Source organism: Schistocerca cancellata, chromosome 3, assembly GCF_023864275.1.
Source record: "Schistocerca cancellata isolate TAMUIC-IGC-003103 chromosome 3, iqSchCanc2.1, whole genome shotgun sequence".
NCBI lineage: Eukaryota > Metazoa > Arthropoda > Insecta > Orthoptera > Acrididae > Schistocerca > Schistocerca cancellata.
The window spans coordinates 939,551,039-939,564,616 of record NC_064628.1 but is presented as its reverse complement, the minus strand read 5'-3'; positions in this window follow the sequence as shown (position 1 = coordinate 939,564,616).

Below are 13,578 nucleotides of genomic sequence, written 5' to 3'. Positions count from 1 at the left end.
TTTCAGTATTTCTATGTTTCTTGAAGCACTGTTGGAATATGTGATAAAAAACTATGTTTTGTACTAGAAGTTATCTAGTTATATATTGCAAACTGTGAATGATAAAAAAAAATTTTATTGTAGATACCAACTGAAAAGAAGCAGTGCAGTTTGTTAAGACACTGACCCCATATTCAGAAGGATGGCACTCATTCTGTCCAGCTACCCTGATTTAGGTTTTCCTAAATAATTTGAGGATAATGCCAAAATGGTATCTTCATCAAAGTCACAGCTGACCACATGACCTACCCTCATAAAAACATACTTACTTTTTGTGTGTGTATGCTTGAGCTTTTTGTTTATGTTGTGCTATGATGAGAAATACTATATCATTGAGAGATGACACATGGGCGAATAAATGAATTTTTTGGAGCACTGTGCCAATGTCAATTCAGAGCTGATATAAGAGTGAAATGGGAAATGAGGGTATACAGTGGAGAAGAAATGACTAGTGAAATGAACAGAGCATTTGAAAACTGATAAGAAGACAGGGGAAAAACAAAAAAGTGAAAGAGGGAGGAACTATTGAACAAGATAGAATAAAATATCAATATAATGAAAACCTGTATATATTACACAAATTTTGAGGAGAGGACACAAGGATACAAACTCCCCCACTCATACTTTCAAATGAAAGATTGAACCTTAGCAATGTAAAATGAAGAAAACTATGAAATTGTTGCTGAATACTTTTAAGTTGTGAAAAGCCAGTTCCTCCAATCAGAACTAATAAAGAAAGAGATCAAAATGGGTGGTCTCTTCCCCCAGACTGCAGTGATATCAAACACAATATCCACAAACTAAAAACAATGAGGCTGCCAGAGAAGACTCCACAATAGTAGAATTACGTACATTTGTGTTTGAATAAGCAATAAATGTTTTACATAAAACCATAGAAAAGCAAATCAGAGAAAGAAGAACTACATAATGAGGGGAAGTTAACCTTAATTCATCCTCTGCATAATAAAGGAAATACTACAGAAGTGAATAATTGGTGTAGCATCTAATTACTCCCAGTAACATACAACATTCCATCACTATTCACCTTAAAACACAGGTATCTTTTCCATAAATACCAGAATTCTCATTAAAACTCTGTCATAAACCTAGTGTGTTTCTTGGCATTTCAGTGTCTTATCCTCTCTGAGAGAAGTTAAATAGCTAAACTGGAAAGAAAAAAGAGAAAGATCATACAGGATGTAATAGATCCACATTATAAAAATGGGAGTTACATAAGAAAATGAAAAAAAGAAATATATTCTAAAACAAAACGCGTTCTACGGATCGGAGCGTGGAATGTCAGATCACTTAATTGGGCAGGTAGGTTAGAAAATTTAAAAAGGGAGATGGATAGGTTAAAGTTAGATATAGTGGGAATTAGTGAAGTTCGGTGGCAGGAGGAACAAGACTTTTGGTCAGGTGATTACAGGGTTATAAATACAAAATCAAATAGGGGTAATGCAGGAGTAGGTTTAATAATGAATAAAAAAATAGGAGTGCGGGTTAGCTACTACAAACAGCATAGTGAACGCATTATTGTGGCCAAGATAGACACAAAGCCCATGCCTACTACAGTAGTACAAGTTTATATGCCAACTAGCTCTGCAGATGATGAAGAAATAGATGAAATGTATGACGAGATAAAAGAAATTATTCAGGTAGTGAAGGGAGACGAAAATTTAATAGTGATGGGTGACTGGAATTCGTCAGTAGGAAAAGGGAGAGAAGGAAACATAGTAGGTGAATATGGATTGGGGGGAAGGAATGAAAGAGGAAGCCGCCTTGTAGAATTTTGCACAGAGCATAACTTAATCATAGCTAACACTTGGTTCAAGAATCATGAAAGGAAGCTGTATACATGGAAGAAGCCTGGAGATACTGACAGGTTTCAGATAGATTATATAATGGTAAGACAGAGATTTAGGAACCAGGTTTTAAATTGTAAGACATTTCCTGGGGCAGATGTAGATTCTGACCACAATCTATTGGTTATGAACTGCAGATTGAAACTGAAGAAACTGCAAAAAGGTGGGAATTTAAGGAGATGGGACCTGGATAAACTGAAAGAACCAGAGGTTGTAGAGAGTTTCAGGGAGAGCATTAGGGAACAATTGACAGGAATGGGGGAAAGAAATACAGTAGAAGAAGAATGGGTAGCTCTGAGGGATGAAGTGGTGAAGGCAGCAGACGATCAAGTAGGTAAAAAGACGCGGGCTAATAGAAATCCTTGGGTAACAGAAGAAATATTGAATTTAATTGATGAAAGGAGAAAATATAAAAATGCAGTAAATGAAGCAGGCAAAAAGGAATACAAACGTCTCAAAAATGAAATCGACAGGAAGTGCAAAATGGCTAAGCAGGGATGGCTAGAGGACAAATGTAAGGATGTAGAGGCTTGTCTCACTAGGGGTAAGATAGATATTGCCTACAGGAAAATTAAAGAGACCTTTGGAGAGAAGAGAACCACTTGTATGAACATCAAGAGCTCAGATGGCAACCCAGTTCTAAACAAAGAAGGGAAAGCAGAAAGGTGGAAGGAGTATATAGAGGGTTTATACAAGGGCGATGTACTTGAGGACAATATTATGGAAATGGAAGAGGATGTAGATGAAGATGAAATGGGAGATAAGATACTGCGTGAAGAGTTTGACAGATCACTGAAAGACCTGAGTCAAAACAAGGCCCCGGGAGTAGACAACATTCCATTAGAACTACTGATGGCCTCAGGAGAGCCAGTCATGACAAAACTCTACCATCTGGTGAGCACGATGTATGAGACAGGGGAAATACCCTCAGACTTTAAGAAGAATATAATAATTCCAATCCCAAAGAAAGCAGGTGTTGACAGATGTGAAAGTTACCGAACTATCAGTTTAATAAGTCACAGCTGCAAAATACTAACGCGAATTCTTTACAGACGAATGGAAAAACTGGTAGAAGCCGACCTCGGGGAAGATCAGTTTGGATTCCGTAGAAATGTTGGAACACGTGAGGCAATACTGACCTTACGACTTATCTTGGAAGAAAGATTAAGAAAAGGCAAACCTACATTTCTAGCATTTGTAGACTTAGAGAAAGCTTTTGACAATGTTGACTGGAATACTCTCTTTCAAATTCTGAAGGTGGCAGGGGTAAAATACAGGGAGCGAAAGGCTATTTACAATTTGTACAGAAACCAGATGGCAGTTATAAGAGTCGAGGGGCATGAAAGGGAAGCAGTGATTGGGAAAGGAGTGAGACAGGGTTGTAGCCTCTCCCCGATGTTATTCAATCTGTATATTGAGCAAGCAGTAAAGGAAACAAAAGAAAAATTCGGAGTAAGTATTAAAATTCATGGAGAAGAAGTAAAAACTTTGAGGTTCGCCGATGACATTGTAATTCTGTCAGAGACAGAAAAGGACTTGGAAGAGCAGTTGAACGGAATGGACAGTGTCTTGAAAGGAGGATATAAGATGAACAAAAGCAAAACGAGGATAATGGAATGTAGTCAAATTAAGTCGGGTGATGCTGAAGGAATTAGATTAGGAAATGAGACACTTAAAGTAGTAAAGGAGTTTTGCTATTTAGGGAGTAAAATAACCGATGATGGTCGAAGTAGAGAGGATATAAAATGTAGACTGGCAATGGCAAGGAAAGCGTTTCTCAAGAAGAGAAATTTGTTAACATCGAATATAGATTTAGGTGTCAGGAAGTCGTTTCTGAAAGTATTTGTATGGAGTGTAGCCATGTATGGAAGTGAGACATGGACGATAACTAGTTTGGACAAGAAGAGAATAGAAGCTTTCGAAATGTGGTGCTACAGAAGAATGCTGAAGATAAGGTGGGTAGATCACGTAACTAATGAGGAGGTATTGAATATGATTGGGGAGAAGAGAAGTTTGTGGCACAACTTGACTAGAAGAAGGGATCGGTTGGTAGGACATGTTCTGAGGCATCGAGGGATCACAAATTTAGCATTGGTGGGCAGCGTGGAGGGTAAAAATCGTAGAGGGAGACCAAGAGATCAATACACTAAGTAGATTCAGAAGGATGTAGGTTGCAGTAGGTACTGGGAGATGAAGAAGCTTGCACAGGATAGAGTAGCATGGAGAGCTGCATCAAACCAGTCTCAGGACTGAAGACCACAACAACAACAACAACAACAACAACATTCTAAAACAGGGAAATTAAGGACACAATGCAGTAACAGAGTTTATTTTTTGGCCATATAAGAGGAATGAATAATTTGAAATGGACAAAATGCATCTTAGCATATTTTTTGTGTACTCAAAAACGAAAGTCTGCTCTGTACTGGAAATTTACATTTACTGTGGAATGGTACATAATTTAACTAGTTATTTGCTGCTGTCATCTGGAAATACAATCATATGGTCCACAGTAGCCAAAGAAACATTAGTACTTCATTCTGATATTACGGCAAAATTTTCATCTGCAACATCTGTTGGTAGTGGGTTGAAGAAGAAAACTTAGTTCGGCTGAGACTATTTAGTATAATGTTTTTTAATATCTTGTTATCACATCTCTTTTAGTGTATGGTAATACATTTAATAATCTGGATTAATGTCAGTAAAGTTGAGAAGTGTATGCAAATTTTTCCTTACATTTGACAATATAAAATTAATCTATTACCAGTGTATTCACTAATATTATTGACTCCTGTTTTCCACTGGGGATTTCTTGTGCCCGGTCCATTATTTTGTTCTCAGTCAGGATTTGGTTGCCAAAATCTTTTTCATCTTTATTCAGCAGACCACGAAGATTCTCCATCATTGTAGCTCCAAATGCAGCCTGGAAATCTACATCTATGTATACACTGCAACATACTATGAAGCTATCTTCTATTCCTTCAAGATCAAACTCTGTTTCTTTGACACACAAAAGGTTATTTCATGTTTTCTTAATGGTTGTAGCTCTGGGAAATCCAGCTGCCGGCCCAGTTGCAAATGACGCACTTTCTGTTTTATTAAGGGCTGTTCACTTATATTGCCTTTAGCATTGAAGCACACCATACATTCATCAAGTTGCTTGCATCTATGAAGGTGCTTATAAGTGAGACTTACTCCTTGATCCATATGCTGGATCAGTGGAGTAATGTTTGAAAAGAGAAACATACAGTACACTTACTCAGTCCATCATCAATAGACAGACAAGGGGAATGAGCGGGGTCATTCTCCAAAATGAATAATACTTTCACATATTCATGTTTCAGTTATAACTTTTCAATTTGCAGTTTTCAAACTTCTGGGGTGAAGATGTTCTTGAACTTACTGTGCAGAAATTCAAGCCTTTTTCAATGAAATTATGTGGTTCCAGAGACCTTTTCAAGTCTCAAACATGTATGATGTATATATGCAGACTGAAGTGACGTGAAAGTTTGTACCAAGGCCGGGATATATAGATCATACATGTCTGAGACTCGAAAAGGTCTTTGGAACCGTATAGTTTCATTTGATTAAAGCACCTGCCTGGGTTACAGGCAGGTTTTGTTCGATGCTGAGGTGCTATACAGCTGGAGAGCCTCTGCAATGTTGTTTGAGTTTATGGGGAATACCAAGTGGTCTGAGGTGTAAATGGAAATTTTGATTGGAAGAGAGGCACGTTAGGGTAAACCATGCAGTTGTGTAAAGGCACTGTGCCATTGCGATGTAGTGGTTAGCGCATTTGCCTAGTGAGCAGGAGACGCGTGTTTGGATTCCGGCCTTGAGCCTTTTTGTTAGCTTTATAGGTGACTAGGAGTGCTGCATAATATTTTTGATTGCCCTAGGTATTAAAGATTTCCCAGCTACAAGTGATTTAAAATAGTGCCATTATCACAGAAAATACTAGTGGTTTGTTCTTTGTTCGTTTTATGTCAAGGTGTTGAAATGTCTTTCCTACTGCCACGAGTATTGTTGGGGAAAGATTTCCAAAACTAGCCAGTTTCCTCATGTTAAAGAGAAATTTCCCTCCTATAAGATGAAATGGTTCAACACTTGCAACATTTGCACTTAAACATTCCCCACACAGTTTTTGGTAGACATTACAGAATCTGCCAGTACTAGCCTTCAAACTTGTGTGGCCTAACTTATCTGAAAATGTTTCCTCTGCAGCCTTCGGTTGGACTTTTTATGGGGCCTCCAACAAAGCATTATTGTTTGTACTGGGTGCACACATCATCATAGGCAGTGGTTAGTTTTGGTTCAGTTGTCTGTTTTTGTTTTATCTGAAAATCTAAAGTTTTATTGTAATTTTTTCTCAATTGCTCAAAAGTTACCTTAGCAATGCCTAACTCTGTCATAACACTCTGGCAAAAGCACCAGCTTTGATTTTATTACGCACTTTCCTTTTATTTTCTAAACTTAAGGAGAGTTTGTTTACAGGCAAAAATTAGAAAATTTTCACATTTTACAAAACACGCCCTAGAATATTACGTACTCTTTCCTGTACAAAATAGCGCATAAATTATCTGTGTGTGACGTTTAGAAGTATTTTATTTTTAATTTTGAAGTCTTACATGCGTATCTGCAAGATCACCAAATTTCGGACGTGCTTCTGTTTATATGTGAATATCTCGGAAACTACATTTTATAGAAGGCTGTGATTTTCATATCTGACAGAAAATATGTGGTGCTCAATGTTAGTCACACTGCTATTTCACAGTTACTTGGCAATTGTTTGTTTGTTTTGAGCGAAACAGTGACTTTCGATGTAATCTGGTGCAGTTTGACGTAATATAAACATGCCTAGAAGTGCTAGTCTATTCAAGAAACCTAAGTTTGGTGGGAACAAACACACTAGAAGTGTAAAACCATGTGTTATTCAAGAGTTGGAACCCACAAGCAGTGTAAAATCAAATAATCTTGATGTGCCACTGGAGAACAAGGGAGATGCGACCTCACCGAATGCAAGTAAAACTAAATTACATAAACAACTCGAGGAACTAGGGTTACTGCAGGATAATTTAGAAACTAGTACTTCTGGTTGGGGCTATATTTTGTGTGACATGAACGTTTTAATTTAGGTGCTGCGTGATACATTGTGCTATAATATTTGTGGCAGAAAAGTAATTATTGAAGAAGATTTTTCTGCAAGAATAGGACTCACTATGACAATAGTAATTATTTGCACTGGCTCTGACAACAAAAAGTCATTTGTAATGTCAAATGGATGCAAGAATAATCTTTATGAGGTAAATGTAAGATTTTTCTGTACCATGAGAGCCACTGGAAAAGGTCTTAGTGCAGCTCAGTGTTTCTGTTCGGTTATGAATCTACCATCACCACCTACAAAAATTCAGAGGAATACTGAAGTTGTAGGAGAAGCTGTTGAATCTGTCACTTCCCTGTCAATGAAGGTTGCAACAAATGAAGCTGTTGAAGTGAATGAAGACAACATTGATATACCAGCTGTGTCTGATGGGACACGGCAAAGCGTGGTCACACATCGAAAAACTCAATTGCCACAATCACAAGTGTAGACACAGGCAAAGTAATTGACTTTGAGGCACTTACAAAACATTGCTATAGCTCCTGTGACAAAAATGGAAAAAATGAACATGAAAACTGCCAGAAAAATTATGAAGGAACTACCGGAAGAATGGGAGCTGATGCCGCAATGAAAATGTTTAGCAGATCACTGCAGGAAAGGGGTGTACGATACACCCAGTTCCTTGGTGATGGAGATTCTAAGGCATATAACTGTGTTGTTGAAGCAAATCCATATGAAAATATTGTGATAAAGAAACTGGAATGTGTTGAGCATGTGCAAAAGAGGATGGGTACACATCTCAGAAAATTAAAACAATCTCTTCCCACCACCACACTGTCTGATGACAAGCCACTTAGAGATCAGCTGACTGATAAAACAATAGATCAGGTCCAGAAGTATTATGGAATGGCCATCAGAAATAATGGAAATGATTTAGAAAGTATGAGAAAAGCAGTCTGGGCCACATACTTTTCCACAAACATTCAACCGACAGAAAATCGACACATGCACTCTGCCCACCTGGACCTGAATCGTGGTGTCAATTACAGAAGGCTGAAGTTTCAGGACTGTCTTTTGTACACAAGAACTCTATTCCTGAAGCTGTTATGGAAGCAATAAAACCAATTTATAGGGACCTAGCTCACCCAGACCTCCTCCTAAAGTGTCTACATGGGCAAACACAGAATCCTATCAATACACTAAAATGGGGCATTAGTGATGCTGTATTAACATTTAATGATAAAAATATAGGAAGAATAAGAGTTCTAAAACATCTTAACATCACTCCAGGCTGCCATACTGTAAAGGGCTTGAAGTTATTGGAGAAGATAAGGCTCGCGTGCAGCTCAGTTCACCACCAAAAAAGCAAGATCAATCAGAAGAAAGAAGCTTTTGGAGAAGGAAGCTGGCAAAGATAGTGATGCTGGCTATGCTGCTGGGTGTTTTTGAGACTTAATTTAAAATTACAAATAAATTTTTATTATTTTATACTTTAAATATGATTTTCTCAAAATGACATTTTTATGCTTTATGTTCCTTTATATCAAAACCTACTTGTGATAGCTATATAAGACATTGGCACCTGTTTCATTATAATATATTGTATGTACTGAAGCAAAACCATAGCAATAACTTGAATAGAAGGCCATCTAAGGCATTATGTGTACAATTATTTCTAATAAAAAATATTGTAATTGAAAATACATATATAGACCTATCTCTCCTTCTTTTGTACCTCATCTCTTAAATCTGGTTCAGTAGACATAAATAACATCAATAAGAACGCTGTAAAAATTGTACAGTGTTATCTTCATTGGTTCCAGAGCTAAAGGTACATGAAGTAGGCTAATTGCCCACATAGGCACTGCAAACTCCCCTTACCAATCTATGGGTACTTCTAACACTCATCTCAATAGCTGTATTGCACTGTACGACACTTTAATATACTTTCAAGTGATCACAAAGGTGGAATTTAACTGAGCTTGTTATTTGGGATTCAGTAAGTGGACTGAGCAGACTTCAACTTTGTTGCACGCTTCTGATCAACAATAATACATTTGTTACTTGTTATTGGCCATGAGTGAAATGAGTAGGGAAGGAGGGGATGTGTTCACCATTTTATAGTGAAAGATCTTGTTGTGAATGATGTCTGGTACAGTAAGACTTTGCAATAAGAAGCCTGTCCAAAATTTGAAGAAACAGCTCTTCAGATGGCCAAGACAAAACCCAGTTGTTGGTTTTTGTATGTTGACAATGCATTTATTTTTTGGCTGTATGGAGAAAACAAATTATCATAATTTCTAAATGTTCTGAATGATGTTTGTACTGATATAAGGTTCACTATGGAAGAAAGAGATGGGAGGTCAAATTTTATTTTTGGATGTGCAGGTATTCAGAAAACTTGATCGTATTTTAAATACAAACTCTACAGATACCTTCACAAGAATTCCAACTGCCATTCTAAGCAGGAAATAGGAGTGATTAAAACACTGGTCGATTAGGCTAAAGAAATTTGTGAGCCACAGAACAAGGAGGAAGAGCTCAATCATTTAAGAATTACTTTCAGAAGAAATGGCTACTTTGACCTACGGCTAAATAGGGCAACACATCCTAAAAGATCTGGAGCTTTCAATGAAACAGAACTAACTTATGGGAAAGTTTTACTTCCATTCGTAAAAATTGTTGCTGGCTCCTTTATCAGGGCACTAAGAAGTTACAGTATTCATACATTGTTTAAACTGACAAGAAAGGTGTGTGAATATCTAGCCACTCCAAAGGACTTACACCTGCTTGTTGCTGCAGCAAAAGTATACAAAAATCCCCTGCACATGTGCTCAGGTGTACATAGAAGCAACTAAAAGAACAAACACCTAGCTCAAAGAACACAAGAGCAATTGCCATTCAGGCAACACTAAACTGGCAGTAGTGAACTAGGGAATCACCCAATTCATTTTTCGAGTACTATAGTTTTATCAAGGTCCAATCATTATTATGCTAGGAAAAACTATGGTGGAATGTAACAATATTATGAAAAGTATAGTTGCTACTCACCATATAGCAGAGATGCTGAGTCCAGGATAGGCACAACAAAAAGACTGTCAGAAAGTGAGCTTTCGGCCAAGGCCTTTGTCAAAATTAGACAAAACACACACACACACACACACACACATACACACATGTAAATGCAACACACACACATATGACTAGCTTCAGCTGCCAGAGACTGTGGTTGTAGTCTTTTTGTTGTGCCTATCTGCGAATCAGGATCTCCATTATATGGTGAGCAGCAAATATCCTTTTCATAATATTGTTACACTATTGTGCTAGAATGTGCACAAGCACCATAGGGGAAAAAAAAGAAACTATATTATAAAAGGAGGAGGATTAAAATTAGACAAGATGTGGACCTTATTCTAAATAAAGCAAGGAGCACCAAATTTCCCTCACTATACACTCTGTGGCAGGTGCTGGAGCAACTCTGTAATGCTAAATGAACTCTAGAAACACCTTGGGGAAGATGTGATTGCCACAGAAGAGGAGAGACATTTTACAACTGCCCATAGGGAATCAGTCTGTGGAACCAGCTGGATATAGGATGGACAGGGAAGTTGAAAATGTTTAACAATGTCAATGTTTGGCTCTGTACTACATAAGCAGCTTGTAGTGAAATTGCGTGCTAATGGAATATTGTCTCAGTTATGTGACTGGATTCGTGACTCTGTCAGAGAGGTCACAGTTTGTAGTAATTGACAGAAAGTCATTGAATAAAACAGATGTGATTTCTGGCATTCCCCAATGTAGTGTTGTAGCCCCTTTGCTGTTCCTTATCTATATAAACAATTTAAGGAGGGGTAGGATGTCAAATGGGATGACTTGGAGCAAAAGAGGCATTACAGGACATTTTAATTTCCACTGTCTATACTTTTACAAATAAATTTATAAAACTTTTGCAGCATGACCAGGAAGGATTCATGATTAGCAGTGGAAGTTCAAAAACTCAACAAATAATTTTTTTTTATATATGAAATTTCATCAGTTTTTCACTTCTTATTGGCTGCATTTGTTCCTATAGGTACACTTTTCTTCATAACTAGGAGAGATTCTTCAATGAATTTTGCACAGCATACAAACCGTAGTTACAGGTGTATGAAACTCTAGAATTTTCCAAATCTATTAAAAACTGTGGTAAAAATTGAGATAATTGACTATAAAATTTGAGTTTGTTCTAAACATGAAGTTTAAAATGTAACAGCTTATTCATTTTTTTCATAAATTAAATAAATGCTGTGCAAAATTCATCGAAGAGTCTCTCCTACTTATGAAGAAAAGTGTACCTATAACAACAAATTCTGCCACCAGTAACTGAAAAAATGATGAAATTTCACATCTAAAAAAAAATTATTTTGTCATGTTTGTGAACTTCCACTGCTATGAGTGTGAATCCTGAATCCTTCCTGGTCATGCTGACAAAGTTTTAAAAATTTGTTGGTAAAAGTATAGACAGTGGAGATTAAAATGTCCTGTGGGGCCTCTCCTGCTCCAAGTCGTCCCGTCTGACGTCCTAATCCCCTTAAGAGACAATCTGAGCAGCCATCTTGCAGGTTGTTTGCAGATGACGCTGTTGTTTATCGACTAGTAAAGTCACCAGAAGATCAAAAAAATTGCAAAACAATTTGGAAAAGATATTTGTGTGGTGCGAAAATTGGCAATTCACCCTGAATAACGAAAAGTGTGAGGTCATCCAGATGAGCGCTAAAAGAAATCTGTTAAACTTTGGTTACATGATAAATCAGTCAAATCTAAAGGCAATAAATTCAACTAAATACCTAGGATTACAATTATAAACAACTTAAATTGGAAGGAGCACATAAAAAATGTTGTGGGGAAGGCTAACCAAAGACTGTTTTATTGGCAGTACACTTCGAAAATGTAACATATCTACTAAAGAGACTGCCTACACTATGCTTGCCCGTCCTCTTTTAGAATACTGCCGCACAGTGTGGGATCCTTACCAGACAGAGCATGAAAGACATCGAAAAAGTTCAAAGAAGGGCAGCACTTTTTGGATTATCCTGAAATAGTGGGGAGAGTGTCACTGAAATGATATAGCATTTGTGGTGGACATCATTAATACAAAGGCGTTTTTTGTTGCGGCAGAATCTTCTCATGAAGTTTCAATCACCAACTTTCTTCTCTGAATGTGAATATATTTTGTTGATGCTGACCTACATAAGGAGAAACGATACAAGAAGATATAGGTGCTCGTTTTTTCTGCGCACTATAGGTGATTGGAATAATAGAGAGTTGTGAAGGTAGTTTGATGAACCCTCTGCCAGGCACTTAGATGTAATTTGCAGAGAATCCATGTAGGTGTAGAACACATGATTGTGTTTCTTATACTACATGGTCTGTGGGCAAAATAGTATGACCCATTTAATTTTCTTTGTGAAGGATAATCACTAATTGGTAACAACTAAAGGAGTTAGCCATTTTTATCATGTTATCTTCACTAATATGCTACACTTTAATGAACTGTCCACTGCAAGACACTCTTTGTCACATAACCATTTTGGTCTCAATATTCTGTAATTGTAGGTCAGTGATATGTCAGGACATGACTTTCTATTGCTCTCAGTTAGGTTTGGGTCATGTTATTATGGAATAAAAGTAATGAGAAACAGCTTTTATTTTTCCAGGAAAAATACTCCCATGTATCAGCCATGATACATGATTAAATCACAAAATGTTCAGTATACGAAAATATATCTATTGACATGATACTTAATATCTTCTGGCCAATTGACATGTTGGTCCTCTGCCATTTTTGCATATTTTTTACTGACCTTGGCCTCTACACCATCCCATGTTCACTTTAATCAGCCAGTTTGGCATGTGAACTGTCCATAGCTCAAAGCCTATCTTCTCTTATAATTCTGGCAAGATATTCTTCTTAAATCCAGTCAAGAGAATCAATATACTTAGACCACAATTGTGAACATGTTTTGCACCAGAACTATGTGGTTGTAGGTCGAGTTGGAGACATTACACAATAGCCAGTTTATTTAAACAAATTGTGAGATTTTGTTAGAACTTTCAATATATCTTTGTGTTGGTCACATTTATCTGTCTGTTAAGCGAAAAACACATGGTGCAGGAATTTTGAGTTTTCTGCATTACAATAACAACAATCTAGAAAGAACATATTTCTACTCACCAAACAGAGGAGGCACTGTGTTGCAGATAGGCACAATGAAAAGAATATTGGTAATATTTAATCTTGCTAACAATGTCCATCCTCAGAAACAGAACTTCCACACAGTCACTCAACAGCAACAACTAATACACACATGGCTACAGTCTCCAGGTGCCTGGAGATAAAAGCCATGCACATGTCAGTTGTAGTTGTTTGAGTTTTCTACTTCTGAGGAAGGACTTTGTTCAAAAGCTTAAATATCTCTAGTATTCTTTTCTGTCTGTGGCTCAATGCCTCTTTTATGTGGTGAGTAGCAATCTACCCTTTCCATATTGTTGTTATTCCATCCTGGACTTTCCATTGTCTGTGATGGACACCTT